The 21,947-nt window shown below is 42.3% G+C and overlaps 1 protein-coding gene across 6 annotated transcripts in view; it reads right to left on the bottom strand.

Moving 5' to 3' along the window:
* LOC119012136 overlaps nt 1-21,947 on the bottom strand; it is a 43,847-nt gene that overhangs the window by 4,589 nt on the left and 17,311 nt on the right. Inside the window, exon 7 of one of the 6 annotated variants that reach the window (XR_005072375.1) lies at nt 1,131-1,384. The exons of 4 other annotated variants lie outside the window; for them this stretch is intronic. The gene's annotated coding sequence lies outside the window, so the exon portion shown is untranslated. Of the gene's footprint in view, nt 1-1,130; nt 1,385-6,856; nt 7,574-21,947 lie in introns of those variants that run through there. One more of the 6 variants, XM_037085653.1, reaches the window with a different exon arrangement.

Here is a 21,947-nt window from a genome sequence, read left to right as displayed (position 1 = left end):
GTTGCAGGACTCCCTGTTGGTGCTCTGAGCAGAGTCAGCTAGCCGAGCTAATTCATAGCTACATTTACCTGAGTCAGAGAGTTTAGGCAGAGCAGCCGGACGACATCAGAGGGAAAAACATTTGATCCAGTTTTACCAGAATCACTAATCACTGATGCTGTGTGTGACGTACTGACGTAAAGCGTTACGCACTGTTATCCTCCTCCATGTCTCCTTCACCGAGGTCACAGAAACATCATTCATCATATAGCAAGTCGATATATCATCAAAGTGACTCTGAAGGCAAAACAGTCACATAACGTTGCTTCTGCTCTTTTCTGCAAACGTCTCTGTCGACCATCCTTAAACACAAGACGGTGAGTCACAAGCGTCAAAAACAAAGAATAATAATATCTAACCTTCACCTGAAGGCCGCACTGTTGGGTTGTCTTCCAAACAAGACGTATTCAAAAAATAGCTCTTATTGATTTGACCCCCTTAATGATGCACACTTCATTCTGGGCCAACAGTCGCAGACACCCGTGAAGCTGGAACCGCTGATGAAAGAGCTCAGCAGCGGGAGGCACTTTTATAGTTGATTTAAGTTACTTACACAGATGAGTCACTGGTGAAGACGCTGTTTCTGGCGGTTTGGGTTTTATTTTTTTTTGTTGTTTTTTTGTTGTTTTTTTCAGAGCCGTAGCTGCAGCACCAGAGGAGAAATACTGGAAGTGACATTTAACAGAAAAATCTATACAGTGATGACTCAATGCTGCTGGGGAGGAGAGGCAGTTTGTGTGCGTGATGTGAACATTCGCCTGCTGATATTAGAGATGTTAAATTAGTTTTTACACCATATAACTGTCATTTTTTGACAAGTTAAAGATAAATATGCCTCTGTGCTGTAAGTGCGACAGGGCTTGCTACTACATAGGCAGTATTTTACTCATTCACAGCAGCTGCTGTTGTGTGGATAAAGCTAATTTATTTAGTTTTCCCTCTAATCTCCCTTATGATCAGTCTTCCTTTCATTTTGCTCATAATTTATTGAAAGCACACTACAAAGCCATTATTTGAGTTGCAGTAAGAACAAGAGTTAATACAACAAAAACACCTGCGACGGTGTTTGTGTGTTGTGATTACAGGCACACCTGTGAGGCCGTCAGCAGCTCGCTGCGTCTCCCTGCGTCCTCGTTCATTTCAGCTATACTTCGTAAACCACGTGGGAACCGGCGGGAGCAGCTGTGCATCCTCCCACCCCCAACTTCTCCTGCATGTCTCCCTCTGCGTGCGTCTTCATCGCTTCATTTTGCCTCGAGTACTTTTTCAAAATGTCACTGTCTCATTTCCAGAGTGTCCAATGACGCAAGAAAAGACAGCGCACAGCTCGTTATGATGGAGGATGCTGGAAAAAAAACAAAAGGCCATTATTGTCCTTTGTTTTTCCTCCTACATTACAAAGTGCTTCACTCTTTCATCATTTGAGGTAATAATCCAAAACATATAAACACATAAACAAATGTGTATTAAACAACAGTGTAACTGCAGCACACTGGGTCAGCCTGGTTGTTAGTAAATCTTTATCACATACGTCTTGCTCCATTTTTCAGCTTGTAACTTCCTGGAAAATCATTTAAAATGTTGATGACTCATCCTGCACTTGTGGGCGTACATTAATTATTTATCAGATAAAGACTTTCTTTATTTTATGATGCTGCGACGGATGTATAAACAGAGGAACTCCACCAGAGCAGATTACTGTACAGTCCTGAAACTTCATAACACAACCACGTGACTTTATGCTCTGATTTGGGTGAAACTGGGTCGCAGCTCTGGACCGGGTCTGCATGTGGCCTCACAGTACCGAGGTGATGTATGGAGTTTCCCGTTAGACAGACCGGTAGTTTTAAAGTAAGTGCTACACTGCTGCTAAATGTAGTTAGCTGCTGTAAACTTGGTAAGCGCTCCTATTTGCTGACTCAGCCCTCACATGCAAGTACTGTACTGCTTTTCCTGCCGTCAAACTGCTCTCCGTCCTCTCAGAGGCTTAAACGAGGGAAAAGATGTAGAAAACATACCAAATCAGGAGTTTTAAGCCAAAACAGGATCTTTTTTGAATGCTAACCAAGTGTTTTTTGTGCCTAAATCAAACCAGAACATAACCGCATCGTTTTCACAAGATGAAACTGAAATTTGAACCACAATAAACATAAAGTTTCCGCCGGAAGTGAGCTTGAGGTTGGTTTGTGACCAGCGTTCGACCAACAGTCAGAGCTATTCACTTTTAATCATGAAGGAATCTTATCACAACCATCATCATATCTCAGATGTATTTTTAGAATACTGCCATCACCACTCATTCAGCCCACATCACCACTCGAGTCCAAATGCCGAAGCAAATCAATCTTTAGGACGGCTGAATAATAATAATAGGTGTGAAATCTCTGTGGTTATCTGCATCCAAGTCACATGCTACTGCCAGGTGTCAGCGGAGTTTTTTTAGCTCTCACCGTCCAGAAATACCAAAACACATCTTCAAAACTAAATGTCAGGTTTCATACTTCTGGTTGGTGGATGATTGAAGTTACACAATCATGATTCATCCCACTGTATCCTGAGTTCATTAAAGCTCGAACATTTGATATTCCAGGCACGAAGCTTCATGATCCTCCACAGTACGAGCAGTGATGTGACTGTTGTTGCTTACATCGATGTTTCCTTTTGCAAATTGCAAAGATATATATATATACATATACATACATATACTGTCAGCATCCAAGTGCACCTGAAGTGGTCTAACTTTAGAAGAAGCTGATTTATGCCGTATTTCCATCACATCTGCGTGCCTGGCTCAACTCGTTCCAGTAGTTGTTGCAGGTGAGCTTCATTCTGTTTCAGATGCTTCACCTGTCAGGATAATGTCGTTATCAGACAGAATACTCAGTTTTCCTCTTATCTTATCGAAAGACAGTGACTAATAACCTTCTCAACGCACATATCTCATGTGATAGAGATGGACGTACAAATGTGACTTAATCAATATCCCTGAAGTTCGGCTGACATCACAGTTTGAGTAAAAACTTAAAGATCTGCCGAGGGACCCGGCTGCACCGCAGCAGGCTGTGTGGTCCTATTTTCTTTTCACATTAATGTGATTCATTACTTCTGTCAAAGGCATAGACTCTGTCCATTTACACATTACTGAAAGCCAAAGAAATTCTCCCCTGCAGCACCTTCTAATAGACTTTTTTAGTCAAGGCACGATACAGACGAAAAAGAACAATCTTTTCCGGGATCAAAACTTTAAATCCAGGGGCTTATTCACACACTGAAATAAAACCAAATGCAGCACTTCCTGCGTTTTTTATGTCACGTCTGCACCGGGCTTGTTTGAAGAGGTGCATCCTCTCTACAAAACATTGTTTGTTTGTGCATCACCTCTCTGTTTTCACCACGATGATGCCCTTGTATGTAATTGGCAGGGCGCTCTGATTTTTATTACTTGTAAGGCTGTAATGGGGGTTTGTGGGTGGGCAGCGGCGGCGGAGAGGTGCCCGAGAGGGCTGCTGATGTCAGCGAGGGGATGGAAATTACCTCGCCTAACAGCGGCGATCGCTACGAGATCTCCAGGAGATCATTAATATTCATTGAACACATCACATACAAAACACAACACTGAGTGCAGTTGGGAGAAAAAAACCAGAAGAGTTCATTTACATGCACACAGGTGGTGGAGCTAAAGGAAGTGGTGTTTTTATTCTGAGAGGCTACAACGGTGCCCAGGAGCGAGACAGGACAACAGACGACATTTTACTCTTTAACGCTCAGATTTATGTGACTGAATCCAGCAGGAGGGCTCGAATTGTGATTCCAGTACAAGGAAGGCAGGCCGGGGAATTCAATGAGACCGTATATTACAAAAACACCTCATGGCCTTGATATCATATTGAACAAAATTCCTCTTTTTCTCAACCTTGTGGACGTGTGAAACATCTGAAGGCACAGATCAGATACGGTCCCAATCAGAAGTAAAGTATGGTTCTGATACCAGGAAGTGCAGCACACATCCAATCACCGGACCCGTTCTGAGCTGTCGATGTTACCAAGAGCAATGTGGTCCTGATCACAAGTGGAGTCAGTCAAAACAGTAAGACGGCTCCAAAGTGGTTTTTGTTTGTGAACGTGTAAATTTAAAACACAACTGACCAAAAACAATACAATAAATAACAAATCATCAGAAAATGAAAATGTGCACGTTTTGCTTTACCTAAAGTTTTTTTTATTTTGTTGTTCAACATTATCCTGCAGCTCTGATTCACGTCAGCATTTCCACTGTAAGTCCACACCCGGTGTGTCTGAACCCACAACTCCACCAACTGAAGCGATTACAACCTCTAATGACGAATGATGTCCCATTGTGCCGGCGAATCAAGCGAGTGTCAGTTCACGGTCCTGCTCCTTCGCTTCACTCGTCTCCGGAGTCATTTCAGATGCGGATGTGATTGCTGGTACTTCACTTTCATTACACCACTTACGTAGCCCAGCAAGGCTCCTCAGCCACGGCAGCGTTTTGGCCGTAGTAAAGAAAGATACAGATTCACTGCTGGGTGATGATATAAAAGGCTTTTTTAGACATTAATGCTGTAATTTCACTGACGAGTGATAACCTTCAAAAAATTTGATCCGACTCAGCCGTTTACATCAAGAAGTTGAGAACTCTTTAATTATCTTCTCACTGGCTGAAAAGTGCTTCCTCACAGCATTACAGCAGAAATACAGGAAACCTACTGCTGTAGTTCACAAACTGTTTTAAACCGCTGCATAATTAAAGGGATATTTCAGCTTTTTTGAAGTATTCTTCGCAATTATGTTCTCCGTGGAGAGAGGAGTCGATTTTATTAACCAAAACAACTTATTTCCACGACAAAGACGAGGCGATGATGAGCTAAAAACAGATCTTTGACGATAAAAGCTAGGAAGAAATGTATGCTTTGTTTTTCACTGATTCATTTTCACAGTTGTGCGTCTAGTCTGCCCGTCAAAATACAATCAATAAATCCCCGTCGTTGATTGACGTATTCAGATTTGGTGATGCTGTCTCCATCTGACAGAGAGTTAGTGACAACAACATGACGGCTTCTGGTCGGGAAAGGAACAGAAATGTAAGTTAAGCTGTACTTCTGTCTGCTTCTCCAAGCGGGGGCTGTGCTGACCAACCATCGACCGTCTACACTCACTTTGAATCAGAACCTCATAGAACCACATTTCTAAATGTCCAAATATCACTTTTAAATGATATATTTGTGACATTGTTTGTATTTGCCTCTCCCTGAAACATTCAACAGTTTTGCCAGCCAAAGAAAACTTTTTCTCTCCAGATGTCTCTTCAACTTATTTGGCATCATTGCAGCATCTGACTGCTATTCATCTGGAACACCAGCATGTTGTGTTACTACACCATCTGCAATCGTTAGCTGTCATCACGAGTCTTAACTTCAATCCAGCAGATTTATAAGGATTTAGATTCAGTAGTTAAATGTTTCTTCTTCTCCTTCTTGATACAATCAGAAACGTAACGTGAAAATTATAGGTAATGAAGATTTGTAATTCACAGAATAAAGGTTGCTTTTCACAGATCTTTCTGTTCACAGCTGCAACAACAGTATCAATATCTCCCTCAATAATCATGCAATCTTAACATACATACTGGGATGTTGAGCGTGCAACACAATATTTGTTGTTATTCCCTCACTGCAGAGTATCAGCTCGGCTTCTCGACGCCCTTCTGCTCAAACTGCAATAACTCAGCTTAACCGAGCAGGGAGCGGCTGCACCGTGTAGCCGGAGAGATTCTTCACTTCAAAGTCTCGTCCGCTTAGCTCAGCACTCCAGCACCTGGTGCACAGCAGAGCGCTGCTGCTGCCGTATCAGAGAGGAGACACTTTCTCCACTGTGTGTGCATACTTGTGTGTCTGCGGTCTGATAAAATATCCAAACCACAGCTGGGATCGTCTCTGCAGAGTTCTGAGGAGCGCTCGATTCACCGCAGTCACACAGCAGCTCTGCTCTACAGCACATACACTGATACTGATGATGCAAAAGCAGGCGGTTCCATTCCATTCTGTGTTGCCGTCTCGTGTTCGTGCTTTAATTGCACTAGATGTGATGAGCTGGAAGCACTGGAATCCTTCTAAACCCCATTTTTGTTATTGCAATTATGACTGTACTTGGCACTAAGCCTCCCGTCTTTATTCCAGAAAATGCGACTTAATTTAGCTGCATTGTTTTCATCCATCATCCGTTAAACGCTTTTTATGTTTCCTCCCTCTGCTTTGTGTTCGCTGTCATGGGGCCAAATATAAAATGTCTGCTTTTATTGAGAAAATGGGCTGCAAATCTTTTTTCATGCTGAATTGTTATTGGACTCTAACGTGATTTTCCTTAAGAAGAAAAAAGGCCCCGGCTGACTTTTATGCTGCAATATTCAGCGAAGCGGCTCTGAATGTAAATGACTGGTGAATCCGTGTCAAGGTATTATCCTAAGCCTGTTCAATACCCCTCGAGAAGACGACATGAGAGCAGGCTGATAGTGAAGTCAAGTCTGTTTCCCGGTGTAGTGTTGCAGCTATGGCAAAGACAAGAACGAAGCTCTGGTGCCAACCAGACAGCAGGAACGCTGAGGCGGGGAAGGTATCAATGTTTTCAAACTTTCTATTCACGATTGTTCACCACACAACAAACTTATTTTCACATAGACTTTCAGTGATATCAAGCTGTGCCTGAATACAATGTGGAAGAAAGATAAACTTTGTTTGTCGTGCTCACAACTTGTTTTATTCCAGAAAAATCAATTCCTGCTTTCCGCACCACGCCATGACCACTGATGTCGTGTTTGTAAGAATCTGTGGCGATGTCGCTGTTCACAAATGATTTATGTACACGTCATGTATCTTTATTTATAGGAATGCACAGTAGCGATGGGTTAAACAGTTAATTTCCGTGTACTGAATCACTAGAATCTGTTCATTCAAAAGGTACAAAGACTGCGTCGACCTACTGACGACATTCAACCGCTTCCATCGCTTTCACGTTACAAAACAGCAGGATTTTTTTTTTTAATCATCTGCCCTCAAGGACGTTATGATTATACCTGGACTCGGCCATGGAGGTGAAGTTCCATTAATTTCAGCTTCTTTAGTTGGTAAATACTCAACTTTGCACACAAGCTATTTTCCTCCTTTGCCTGTCTGCTGTTTGGGGCTGAGCAGGTCGTGTACAGGAGGTTGTTAGGTTTGTTTTTCAGTGATAGCAGCTGCCTGATGCTGCTGGAAATGAGGCTGATTACAGCTGTGAGACTGAAGAAGCACCATCTTTATGTGTTTGCCACTGTGAGCTACTCCTTCCAGGCTACAGGTGCTTATTTTCTCAGTTGTTAATACAAAGAATATTGATTATTTACAGTAAATAAAAGGACCTGCAGCTCATTTGGTAGAGCGTGCGACCCATGTACTGCAGCAGCTTGAGTCCCACCTGCGGCCCTTTGTTGCATGTCATGGCCCTCCATCCCATCTCCTGTCATCTCTCTCAAGCTGTCCTGTCAATAAAACCATGACAAGGCCCAAATAAATAAATAAAATAGAGGAAAGGACCTTCAGGGTCTCACACAATGGATTTGCACAGCATAGTAGACCCGATAAAGATTGATCACAGTGACGTTTATGGATCATCCAGAGTAACCAGGAGACTGACATAGAAATATTTGCTAATCAGCACACTAATTTGTGCAATTAAGGGATCTCATCAGCCCAACCAATTATGTTTAATATATCATAGTGATTGTGATGAACATTAGGCAGCTCCAGCTAAAGATTTCTCAGCATCTCTCTTTGACATTCATCCAGTTTTTACTCTTTTGCTGGAGCTGATCGCAGTGCAGATCAAAACATTCATGTGAGCTTTAGTTATCAGCAGCCAACATGTCGTGTTTGTACATTTGACATCCGCAAGCATAGCCAGTATTTCCAACAACATCATTACTGATCATTAAAAGCTCATCAGGCGAGGATGTGAGCTTGTAACTAAAAGGAAATGTATGAGCGCGACAGATGAGCTCGTTCCTAATGAAGTTTGTCGTAAAGTATGCAGGCATTAGCCATCGATGGAAATGGCACTTGGGGCCTTTTTGGCGGGCCTGAATGACTAATCGATTCTTCACACAAATCCCTCCCATACTATTGATTAGCATTAGTGCACTTTTAATTTAGTGGTCCCAGGAGATGGTCCTGCCTTCATTTACATGAGTAACATGGGATCATGTCTGTATCTAATCTCTGCTCACTTTTTTATCCAGATTAATGATATTCCCAGAAACACACATCAGATCTAGATTGCTCACCGTACCTCTGGTAATGTGAAAGTCTTGATCAACCATGTCATAGCGATACTGCCTGAGTAGAAAATTGCAGAAGCGTGTTTGTATCCAGTTAAATTCCTTCTTTCTTTTTATTGATATTTAATGTGAGGCTATAACTCAGGTAAGATGCTAAGCTTAGGCTAGCAGACTACCACCAACAAGAGCAGCCACCGATTCACTGCACAATCTGATGAAACGCTGGTCAGGGCAAATTCACCTGCTGCCAAAAGCTGTGAGCAACTACCAGAGGGATTTTATGCTTTGAGAGGAAAACAGAAGGCAAGAGAAGAAGTTTGCCCACTTGGCTGTCATAAATCTTCACTGGCAGTGTGAATGCCGGCTGACTCATAATGTGCTTTGGGGCCATCCTGTCTCTGCAACGAAGTCTGTACATCTATGCTGCATAGGAACTCTGTGTGAGCATTTCTCAATGCACAAATGTGCGTTTGTGTGCGGTTATTCACTGGAAATACACTTTGAAGGAGCTGCTTTTCTTATTTGTCTCTGTCTTTCAGGGCACTCAAATGTGGTTTGCTTCACTGAACACTGCAAAGCTTATACGGGCTTATTAAATTACGGCACGCTTCCCAAAACAACGAGGCACAGCGTCTCTGGAAATCTGACTGGGAGGCATGTTCGTCTCATATTGTAAACAAATCAAAAAGCTAAAAGAAAATTCCAGTTTACTGCAACTTTGCCTGGCAAACATTGGTGGGACAGTGACGTCGTGTCCCTGGCCAAAGAAATGGTTCCAGTCGGAGACAGTATCTCCGTGGTTATGAGGCAGATTTGCCAGACGCTGATCTTGTTTCTTGTCTTCTAACGGTTCAGGTCCTCACTTACTTACAAACCAGGAAATATTGTCTGTATTACTGTGAAGAAAAAAGATAATGCCTGAATCTAGTCTCCAAACTTCACCCCGAGGCGTTCCCAGGCCAGATGAGAACTCCAGCGAGATCTTGGTGCGTCTCTGGGTCTCCTTCGGGTTAGTCATGCCTGGAAAACGTCCAGATGTGGTGCCCCAGCTGCCTCCTTTTGACGTAAAGGGGCAGCGTCTTTACCCTGAGCTCCACCCGAATGCCCGAGGTCCTCACCCTCTCCCTCAGGCTGAGCCCAGTCACTACACGAGGGAAACTCTGCAGCCAAAGCTCACGACCGTAGCTGCAGGTTAGAAGCCATCTCGACTGGTAAATCAAATGCTTCCAGCTCAGATCAGGTCATTACTGCTGACGCCACAACAAGCCACCAATCCATCTCACGCTCCATTTTCCTGTGCAAGATACATAAACTCCTGCACTTGGGTCATAAACTCACCCCTCGTCCAGTTTGGCTGACACGATCTATGGCAGGAGGTGTAGCAGTTGATTGTGTTGTCTCGCTCTTAATCACATACGCATCGCTACTTAACTTCTCTGGACTTTGCCTCGGGGAGCTTTATGTAGGAAAACAATTGCCAGAATCAGTTGAACCAGACATTAACCAGCCAGCTGCCTGGTATAAACTCTGTGTGATGTCCAGTTCAGCCCCTGACAGAGTAAATCAGGACACTGTGAAGAGAATTCACAGCGAGCAAGTGGGTGTGTTGAGAACATGCTGCACTCTCATCGGCTTGCTTGTATATCGATTTCCACTCTTTCGTTGAAATTGCGGATACGTCCAAATACATGTAGTACTTATATTGATGCAAAAAACAGTCATCAGTAAACATTAATCCTCCTCGTCAGGAGAAACTAAAGTGAGTATTCCCATTAAGTGAGCACACATCTGACAAGGACAATCTCTATACGTATGAAAAGAGACCTCGTTAGAAAATGGCTTCAGTTGTTCCTTTAGGTGAGAAAAGATGGCTCAGAAAGAATAAACATGCCTGGAGATAAGAAGCATCATTATTTACACAGGGCTAAATCACTCCCTCTCTCCTCCTACATAGGTGTTGTCCAGTTCACGGTGAGTCATCGGAATATCAAACTGACGCATGCAGGAAAAACACGTGACAGACGAAAAATGCAAAAAGCCACATCGTCCGACGTGCGTCATCAACAAAACAAAGCTTTAAATGTGATGTTGGAAAGAATCTCTCAACTATAAGATGCATCAGTTTCACCGTCGTGCGTCATATTCAAATCAGAAAGTCACAGGTGGTCTCAGGCTGTCGTGATTCTAAATCTAAAATTTGCTCTGTAATTATATTCGACTTCCAGCAGAAGCCAGTTCACAAGAGCCAGCAGTTGGGTTGTCGACAGCTTCTTGACACCTACAGCCTCCTTTTACTGGTTTGAGTAGTTCAACGTGTGCAAGATTTCACTAAACTAAACTGAAGCAAGGCAGCGGTGATAGTCGTCGTCCCTAAACACACACCTAAGCACCTAGATCACACAGAGGTCGTACGGAGGTTGTCAGGGTGGAAGGTGGGCGTACGAAGCACAACATTTTGACACCCACAGGACTGAGTCAGATCTGAGGTTACGGCACTTCAGGTTCAGGATCATTCAGAGCGTGATTTCAAGTTTCTAAGTATTTGGTGTTGCACGTTTTTCAGAGACAAGAACACAAGTAAAGGCACAGTTACATGAAAAGAACGATTGATTATCTCTCTGCAGTATTAAGCTCATATGTGTTTAACCTTGTTTTACTCGGTGGTGTACCGTGACACTACTCACCAGCTGCCAGCACTCCTTTCTGCCCACGTTACGGCAGAGAGACGCGGGAGGCACCACAAAGCAAACTGAAGCGCTGCCGGCTTCCTTTTAGTTCCCATGTCAACCAATAACTGATCAAGGAACACAATAAAGGATGCATGTTATACATCATCAGCACTATATACGACTGCAAGAAGAGTAGGGAGTTGAATTGACCAGCGTGGAGAAGCACATGTGAAAAACAGTGAGTAAAAGGAGAACTAGCGCTGTTTTTTTTCCCCACTTAAAGCAATACGTCTGTTTCCTGGAGGCAGTACGTACCGGTGAATACGTGCTATGAATCAAACTCGAGAATGTTTCAAGGCCACATGGAAAATTCATATATCTGTTTACCGTTTACTCTGACTTCAGTTTAATCCAAGACTCCCATCCATCTTCACTCTCCCTCCTCGGTGTATACGGCCTTAAAAAATCAGTGATAACAACCTGTAAATAGCACACATGGATCATAAATACAGCCACCGTGCAAACTGTTTGTGCCTCCCTAACAACTGTCAGCCATCCAAGATGAATGGCTTGCCTGGTGGAGTCCATGGCAACAGCACCACCACTTTTTAAAAATGCTGTTGTGTTTTTTGGGTATGATTGACTCATCTTGGCTCAGACGTCCTGCTATTCACTGTAATTAGGCTAAAAAAAAAAACCAAAAACCAAAAAAAAAAAACCCCTATCCAGCTGTGGGCATGTCATTGTTCTCGACCCTGGATTAATATGGACTTAAACTGAATGCAGCTGCAAAACAAACCACTCTAAATCTGTCACAGACGACTTTCACTCTCACTATTATCACCATACCAAAGCTGTAATGTGCAGGCTTAAGTTAAAAATGTCGCTCAAGTAGCATTATATCCAAACTGTCCATAAAACCACAATTTCTTTGATACGTAAACCAAGTAATCAATCAGCATTACTTGTGAACTTTGAACAGATCCAAAGCAACGTCTCTCTGCTTCCGATCTTTAAGCAAAGCAAAGCTGCTCCAGGATCTCTGTACTTGATGCACAGACATGAGAGTGGTATCGATCTTCTCTTAGCAAGTAACATGAAAAAGTTTCCTTTCCCTTCTTCAAACATGCAATACTTGCATCTGTCTTGGACTGTTCTGTCATGTTTGTTGTCACTTGTTATGGCTTCAAAATTCAATAAACTAAATTTTTCCATCTCAGCGTCCTAAAGTCAACCAAGCACAATATGACAGAGTGATCGCAGCAGCTGGGAGCGTAAACCTGCGAACTGTGGCTCTAAATCTTTTCATGGCAGCTACTGTGGTCGGCAGAAAAGCCTATTATCTGGAGGTTCCAGCTTGGCAAGCTCTGCTGTAAAATATGCTCAGTGCATCATTATAACCTGACCATCCAATCAGAGCTTCATCAGAGTGTTTTGATGTTATATTCTTGTTTTCGAGTGCTGTTGAAGTGAATAAAGTAAATGTGATTGTATGCGTTGCTCTGTGTTTTCAGGCTCTGGGTTGTAAAATACGTTTGAAACTTCTGCTTGAAAAAGAAATTCAAGTCAAGCAAATTGGCCATGAAATAAGTCACGTCAAATGCTGATTGATTTCCAGAGGTTTTTTTTTTTTTAGCTAGTCACACACAGACTTCATAATCACTCATGCGATCGACAGATGAGTCAATCAGGATGTTCTGGGATAAAACATTCAAAAGACACAGAAAAGACAGTTTGCTTTCTGTAAACATCCAGTTCGTTCCTTCTCTAGTGAACCTCTAAGACTCTCCAGTAAGTGAAAAAGCTCATTTCCCCCCGACTTCTTCTGGCCAAAGATCAGAGCGTCAAGATGCAAGGTGATTGTGTTTCTTTGAGATTGGCTGTGGGCTGACTGACAATCTTTTGCAGCCTCCGGAGGGATTGATGGAAGACAGAGAGAGAAGGAGGGGGACAGATCGATGGTTAGTCGACCCTAACAAACAGATCAAGAGGTGACCTCTGAGTAGAAGCCAAGAATACCTCTACAGAAAGACAAAAGACAGAGCTAAGAGAGTGGAAGAAAGGTGAGTACAAAGGGGGGAAGTAATGGAGAGGAGAAAAGGGCTGACAAAGACCTTTAGACACTACAATCAGTCTCAACACCTTTCCAGGTGTACCTGGTTGAGGCACTGGTCCAATACTTTGGTCAGGATCCTTCAATGACTTTATTTCATTACAGCAATAATGTGGAGGACTAAAAAGTCAAAATGCTGATGACTGACACATGCCTGAAATATCAATAAACTGCTAATTATATAGCAAACTACTGAGGGTCCTCTTCACAAGGACGTGATTTTGGAGACCTGTATGCGAGGCTACTGAGAAACTGCTCACAATAGCTAGCTGGCTTGCAAACTGTCATTTAGCTCTGAGTCAAACCAACTTAATACGTTGACTCGTTTTATTCAGCATGCTCAACCCTGTGATAGTTTCCTCCATTTCGGATTCAGCATGCATCTCCGGGTCAAAATTTAATTTCGGGATGGGGTTCAATGACATCATATACCATGTACCTTTCAACAGTTATTAGTAACTAAAGGTTAAAGTTACTACAACACTAATTACCTCGGCTGCGAAGGTAGAAAGAGTTTAATTAGAGTTCACAAAACTGCACCTGCAACCTGAAGATTAGAGAAGTTGCGCAGTGTGTAGGAATGTTAATTAAACGTGTCTGACACAGTCAGATAACAGATGTACTCGACTGTACCTCACCGGGTACAAATTCTGAAGGTCCTAATATTTTCTTGATGAGCTGAGAATGTTTATACGTCTGATTGGGATTCTGCAAAAGAGTGAGGAGAGATACAAAGGTTGGAGAAGAGATCCGTTTGCACCAGAGCCGAACAAATCTGATTCACGCAGGAGATTGCTTTCCAGGGAAACCTTGAGCATATGTTGTTCCAACTGTTTGAAAAATTGACCAGTGATCCGTGACTTTTCTCATGAAAGCCGTCTGCTGAACAGCATTTCCCCTCTTGGACAGACTAAATTTAACTGTATATATCTTTACCCATCTCATTACGTTCTCTTGCATTGCTTCTGTCTCTCGCTCTGTTGGCTCAAAGCTCCAGGAGCTCTGCAGAGGACAGAGGTTAACAGTGCACTGCCCGTCCTCTCTCCTCCCTCGCTAAATTATTTAACAATCAACTGACAAGCTCATCACTTAAATCAGAACGGGGACAAATCATGACACGACACCTTTCTTCATCTATGGCTCGACCCGGAAACAAAACATCAGTCCAAACTTGGACTTAACGTGCCGCTGAAGGCAAAACCTTTACACGGCTTGACCTGGGCTCACGTCTCTACTGTTTCTCTCCGTTAGCTGAGTGACAGTTGAAACACTCTCCTCCAGGCCTGCTGCAGCCAGTCCCTACCTCAGAGGCCCCAGAGACTCTGCATTACCATGCGGCAGCAGCACAACTTCATTAAAGTTTCATTGTGTCTTGGAGCAAGCTTGACTGGAGCTCTAAGCTGCCTCCCTGCATGCCACCTCTGACTCAAAGTGCAAACATTCCTCCTCCTCCTCTCTTCCTCACTCTCTCTTAGTCCATTTCTCTTCATGTACTCCTCTGGTCAAGCCGAGCGCTTGTTAAATAACAGTCAGGCCCCCTGAGAACTGCCTATAGGCCTGCTGTTGAGCAGATGGGCTGGAGGACTCTCTTAACTCGTATATAACTCTCTCTTCTGGTATTTGAGTTGTCATTAAAGACTCGGGACAGAAATGTATGGATCACAGGAAGCAGGCAGTTATCTCAATTCTGCAAACCTTTCTGCATTTGCCTTGAGAACTCCAGCTGAGAAAATGTACGAGGGAAGAGCCACATTTTAGATTTAGCCAGTCATCTGATGCTTTTATCGAGTGTGACTCTCTCTGTGAGCACAACATTAGCACCACTGCAGCTTCTTCTGCAGCTTCCCAGCAGTGGGTGTGTATGCACCAAGCCAATCTGTCCATGGACTTGAAAGGATCCTTCGGTAAATGCAATCTGGAATCAATTTGACTTGCTTGTGGCTGAATTTGAAGCAAGAGATTTATATAGCTGCTCGATCTCTGTGTGCATTCGCTGCGAATGGGGTTTTTGTTTCAGCTGCCGAGTATTCACTGAGTCAACAGCAGCTACTGGGGAGATTTTCAGGCGATGGAGCAGGACAATATCTTCATCCATATTTCAGCAAATATTTCAATGAGATCATGTTTATTGTTTGCAGTCATTTTGAAGCAGGTGTCAATATTTCTCTCGGCTGAAAATGGTATTGTTTTACTTGCTCAGTGTAGCTCAGCTTTTGAAACTGCAATAAGTCGAGGATCAAGATATTTGCAGCTCTATTTTTAAGTGCTGATAGATCACACGCTGCTCAGTGTGGGGTCATTATTTCTCTGTGTGCTGTCAAGTATTTAATTGATTATATATTGGACTGTTAGGTCGATTTTTTTCTTTTTACAGGCCAATTATACATAAATACCTTTGGTGCAAATTCCACTACAGTAATGTTTGTGTACATTTAGCCATTTTTGTGTCTGAAATTGTGCTTCTCTCAGGCAACTGCAGCCCTGCAGGGAAAATTACAGTGAAACCCTGCAGATGGTAAAGAAACTATTAAATTCATACGTCTCTGCTCAACAGCCCACTGTGACCGGAGCTGTGAAAGTGATGTGACACAAGTATCATTTTATGGTGTTTCTGAAATAACTGTAATAACAGTGAAATGGTTTTGAAACACAATTGTGACTGTTGGAAAACTTCCTTTCCCCTCAAAGTAGAACACAAACTTTTCCCTTAAAGGAGCCCTGACTGATTTTAAACATCAGGATCAGTTTGTACGCCATCAGAAGCACAAGTTGTGTAATTATTTCTGAATAAACCTGATGATGAAGTCAGGATTTCATGGCCTCTGCTTTTTTTAAAAACAGGAGAGAGACTCCTTTCCAGCTGTCAGGAGTTTACTTGTCTGTTTTCATTTTCCGTGTGTGTCCTGTGAACCACAGAAAGCAGCACATCATCCACCTCATTCGTCAATTTAGGAGTGAGACACTTCGTTTCTTTCCCGTCTCTGTTCAGAGATGCACATGTGCAGTACTGATCAGGCAGCTGACAAAGCTTCAAGTGAAACTGAAGCCACTAACAAACAGGTACTTTTTAAATAACTTTCACTTCAGTCTCTCTTTCAAAGTTGGCACCAGCTGAACAATGTGAGACGCTGCTTAAACAGAGACGGATAGAAAAATCAGACAGCCAGCTTCTTTAATTTCACACACGTTACAGCAACAAGCCCTTAAAGGGGAGAAAATTAGCGTGTTCGCCCGGTTGTTGTGTTTTCATCACAGCTAATCAGAGCTGGAGCCCATGAAACACCTGCGACTACTGCAGAATCATTTGAGCTGGGAGTGAATGCCAATTAAACACATTTAAATTAAAGACAAAAGCCAGAAGTTGGCTGGTGTGAGTGTGTTTTTGTCCAGTGTTAAAGGGGTACAAATTGCTGGAATGTCCCTTTAAGTTTTTCCGATTAATTCACATTCAAACCAGCTCTTTCTCAGCGTACAGTACATATTTGTCTACATCCACAAAGACTTTATACCCAAGCCTGACAGATTCCAACGTCACTAGCCTTGAAATATGAACATACACATTCTACTGCTGTCAACATTCATACAGGCTTTCAAATGTCTTAAACCACATCAGGTATGCCTGTGTTACCGACTGTGTAACCACCTTGCAGGAATTTGCCTCTGTATAAATGAACGCAGTACATACGTTGATGGAATTTTTCATCATCTGTTCTCTATTTGAATAAAACATCAATATCAGCATTGAAACTGGGTTGCTTACAGGAGCCATGGGAGGCAGATCAAAGTGTCAGTGCCTTCAAACGTCTCACAGCTCTGTTGAAACACCGTCCACATGTCCGAGAGTTTGATCGCTTCAAGGTTGTTGCATGTCATGTCTAGTTAACACCGGTCACCCGAGACACAATATGAAAATCATTAATGTTATGACTGGTGATTACTCTGAACCCACATGAGATGGTCAGTAAATTGCATCCCATTAAATCCATCGTGTTGAAATTAGAGTTTCTCCCCGCTGAAGGTTTTATAAGAGATAAACAGGCCAAATAATCAGCAGACCACACTGTGATCATTCAGGTACTCAGCGGGGAAATAAGCATCCGGCGCTGGGCTGCACTTCAGCTCGGCCCTGTTTCCTCCCTGTGTCAACACGTAGTTTGTTTGTTTTTTTTTTTTGCTGGGTGATGGTGAGAAAGAGGGAGATACCGTGATGGATAACAAGTGAGAGATGGGTAGAAAGTGAGACTAACAGAGAGACAGAGGGACTGTTAATTAGAGGGTGTCACGTCTCCCCTGGATGTCTGGTGAATATTCAACATCCAGTGGGGGCTAATTCACAGACAGCAGCGGTGACAGAGAGAAGAAATCAGTGTCATCTCCCTGAAACGAGTGATGGCTGTGGGAGAGGAGGGGACAGCGGGAGGTGGAGATGGAAGGTGGTGTGGCACATGGCCTGTTACCATGGCGATGAGTCCCATGTCGACCTGCAGAACATAAATTAATTCCAGTTTTTTTGTACAGTTTGACATGAAAAGTCCTCTCTCCGTCGCTCTCTGCAGCTCGCCTCGGTTGCCCAACTTTGTCACCCTGGACGTTGTGTAGCCAAAAAAAAAAAGAAACGCAACGCTTTGAGATCTGAGGTTTACTGTATGTGCTCATTTATATTCACACTGCTGGAGCCTGTGCTCACACACACACACACACAGACACACACACACACACACACTGGCATCCTCTGTGCGGTCGAATGAAACTGGCTTTCAGCACTGTTAAAAACGTGCTGACGTGGTTTCCATTGCTTAATGCGCCCTGATGTGTCTGACAGGTCAGTGGCTGTGATTTATGGCGGTGGAAATGTTTTAATTGATGGCGATGTTTAGGATATGAAAGATCCCCGCAGGTGGCGAGGAACAGAGGAGAGGGAGACAGAGGGACAGAGAGGCAGAATCATCAACACAAAGTTCCTCTGCCTACAGTCTTGTCAGATCCAGTCACTTTGTTGTTCAATCAAAAGAACAATAATCTCATCTATTATTGCTTTCTATCAAAGCATTAACTCACAGTGACTTTACCTGGACCCATGTTTGCACTACAGCCTTTCGCCATATGATGATATGGTTGCAGGGACGATGCTGACTGCATCTGACTGACGAACCATCAGACAAACCACAAAGAACATCAGGCAACTTGACATGAAGGGAAACAAAGTTTGCATAACGTCTTATTTTACTCTAAAAATAGGACCATAATTTATAAAATGATCTTGCTTCATTGAAGAAGACTTGAAACAAATGATCGAGACAACAAACTCATTATGTTAGTCGTAGGGTCATTTAGGGTCAACTTGTGTGTTCCCCGAGTTTATATGTTTATCCTAACACTGCCTCAAATAATATGGAAATAATGTGACGATGTGAAAGTGGTCGCCTGTAGTTATGACCCTGACCTGCTGGTCTCACCACTTTCACCTGGCTCTGGAAGGTGGACACTGACACATAAAGGTACATTATTGCTGTTTTTCAGTAAGTATACAGTAAATCCCACTGGCCAGAGATGTGTTCACTCTGTATACCTGTGTATTTGCACCACTGCACCTCTGGGTGTTTCTCATTTCCGCTTTCCATCACTGTGTGGATTGCTGCCACGTCGAACATTGATCAGAGAGAAGACAAGAGGGAAATATTAAATGTCCAATGTCTGAATGGCAGAACTGACTGGGGGAGGAAAGAGCAACTGATTTTTGCACGAAGCCTCACGCTCCTGCCCTCCTCACCGATGTAAATTTCAACCTAGCTTGGGAAGACGACGTTGTTTGGAACTGTCACTGTAGGAAGCAAAAATGTGGACGAAATGAGGTATGAGGAGAGGACCTCATTGCAGATTATAATTCTGTTTTTTGATTTAAAAAACGACATCGGCTCAAGTAGAATTTCTAAGGTGGTAAATACATAAGTGAGGGAGGAAAGTTCTGCAAGTAAAGGTCTGGTGTTTATTCAGAAAAATGATTTAAAGTACATCATTGAAGTATTTGAACCTGGTTAATGCTTCTTATGGTTAAATGACTGAGGGGGTGATGTATGTCACAAGCTTTTTATGTTGGCCTGCAGATAAAGGAAACTATGGTGTTCACTGTATATGTTCTTTAGCTTCTAGCTTCTAGTTTTCTGATGTACTGGAAGTCTTTAGAGGATTGTGGCTGTACAATACCTCTGACAGTGAACACTGTAGGTGGGAGATGTAAAGCTTGATCCTTGAAGGGGAATAAAAGACAACCTTGATGCAGCTTAGGCTGTACTTTACGTGATTTCAAAGGGCGTCCAGGTCAGGTCTATATGACAACAACTGTCTTTTGAATGAATCACATGTTTTAGTCATTGTGTGTTTCTCTAATCAGTCACTTATATAAAAGAAAAAACAACATATAAAGATAAGTGATTGCAAAAAAGCTGATTTTCTTAGTGTTTTCTAAATAAATCACAATTTACAGGTTCTCAAAATATATGGTTATATATTGTTTCCCTCCAGTCTTGTTATTCAGCATGAGTGTTCGTTTACTTTAGGGTCTGACCACAGAGACAGCCAACCAGAGAGATAAAGTGAAAATGAGAAACAAGGGAGAGGCTCACAATCACAAACACTTAATAGATTCTCATGATTTGTTTTGCTGCATTGCAGTAGTGGTTCCCTCATGGCCATCTCTCTGGAAAGGAGGGAGGGTAAAAGAAAAAAAAAAGAGAGAAAAGAAAGGAAAACATGGCAGTCGAAACCTCAGTTCAACTCCTCGCATTAAAAACACACCACTCCAACACATCGCTCTCGAAGCCGGATTGATCTGTTTCTGAAGAAACACACGTGTGGAGATGATGGCGGAGATTTTGTTTTTCTCCTGTTTCTTGCTCTCTGTCATTTTTTAAATCTTCCTTACTTCTAATCCATAACACTTTCACTTATATATTCCCCTAATTCACATTATTTCATCAGCAGCATTAAAACCCTCGTCTTCACTGGAGTTTCATTTCTCTGACCGGATCAATGCAATTTATTAGCCTCTGTGCCAACACAGACATCAATTCCAGAATCAATATTATTCTGTGGAAGGTGTTGCCTGCTCCTTCATGATTTAGACAAATAGTCCGCTATTTTTTTCTGTGGCAAATGAGCTAATCCCTTTGGGGATGTGTGAGACGGCTGATTGAGGAGGTGTGATCCTGGGTCAGAGTATCGACAAAACCTCCTGCAGAGGTCAAAGATTTTCACACTTGTACAGTCATTATGACGGGAAAACCTGCAGGGAACCATGGTGACAATACAAAACACAAAGGAAACCAGCCCAAATTACCACAAAAACCAGACTCCATCTTACCAAAACAGCCAACTTGTTTCCACATGAGTTCCCAATTTGTTATAACCTCCTGAGCCAGGTCATAACAGAGGAGACTATAGTTTACTCTTCCTATACCAATTTGTACTATATAGATATTTCTACACAACTGGTCACGTTCACGTTACATGTTTATTTCTTGACTTCACAATGGGAAGTGGAGGGGACAGTGGTGGAGTTACAGGCGACAAAATCAAAAGTTTGGGTCCAGATTTTGGTATGTGTAGGTGAGAAGAGACCTCAAAAAATTCCATCCATGTTTGTGGCAACAAACCCAGATATTTTATGATGCTAAGTTGGGCCATTCCTCAATAAGAAAAAAGCTGAGATTTTTACTGTTGGTTTTATCGCGTCAACAGTAGCATGCTAGCTAACATTCACCTCAGCATCACTTCTGAGTCTGACTAAATTGTCTCCTGGCTAAACAACAGCTTCACATTTAGCTTACACCTAATTGTGGCTTCTGTGGTTGATTTGTTGTAATGAAATTGTTAATTAGTGAGATTTAGAGATAATGGTTGGTGCATTTTTTTTGTACTTTGGGCAGAAATCGGTTAATTATTTTCTCATTCCCTCAGTAATTGTGCTAATGTAAGCTAATAGTTTAGCTAATAGTTACCTGAGGGTAGTTTCAAAAATATAGTCCAAAAATTATGACTACTGTTAACTCTACTACTGTTAAAAGCAAAGTTTCAAGACGTTTTCATATCATAATGATTCTATGGACAACAATGCGATATTTGCAGATATCACAAAGTCTGCCAGAATACGATTTAGATGAGTTACAAAAAGCAACTAAAATTTTTAGTGAACTATTCAGTGAAAACTTTATTTTACAACAGTTCCAGACATTTAGATTTAAAAATAAAGGTGTATCTTATGAATATGAATTAATGTTCTCAGGATGGTTGATAATTGAATCACTAAATTGATGCGGACTGATTTATCGTTACCCCTGCTGAACCCTTGAGTATGATCATTAATTTGTACCATTTAATACTGTAAATAGTTCAAAATACATAAAAGAAAAATTATTAATTTGATGCAACTGTGCAGATAACTGTCAGATGTCTTGATGTTGATTCTGGGCTGTCACTGTGCTGTGCAGTGGCTAATCATTAATCAAGAGACAGACTGGGTCAGACCCTTCGTTGCATTTAACAGACCTTTGGGATTTCACTGAAAATTACTGGATTATGTTGCAGAAAATTGTTTCCCAGCAGGGGTGACCACATCAGTGTCTGCAGCAGCCAGAGGTGACACTTCAGTTATAAATTCTGAAGTGCAAATGTTAAATTGTCCACTTAGTGCAAAGATTTATTCCTGGTGTGCCACAAAAAAGAAGCTGCTATAGTTTTCCATGACTGATGCAATAACACAGCAACAATGTTCCTATTCCTGCATGCCATCAGTCATTTC

Source organism: Acanthopagrus latus, chromosome 22 (genome assembly GCF_904848185.1).
Source record: "Acanthopagrus latus isolate v.2019 chromosome 22, fAcaLat1.1, whole genome shotgun sequence".
Lineage (NCBI taxonomy): Eukaryota > Metazoa > Chordata > Actinopteri > Spariformes > Sparidae > Acanthopagrus > Acanthopagrus latus.
This window is presented reverse-complemented; position numbering and strand designations above follow the sequence as displayed.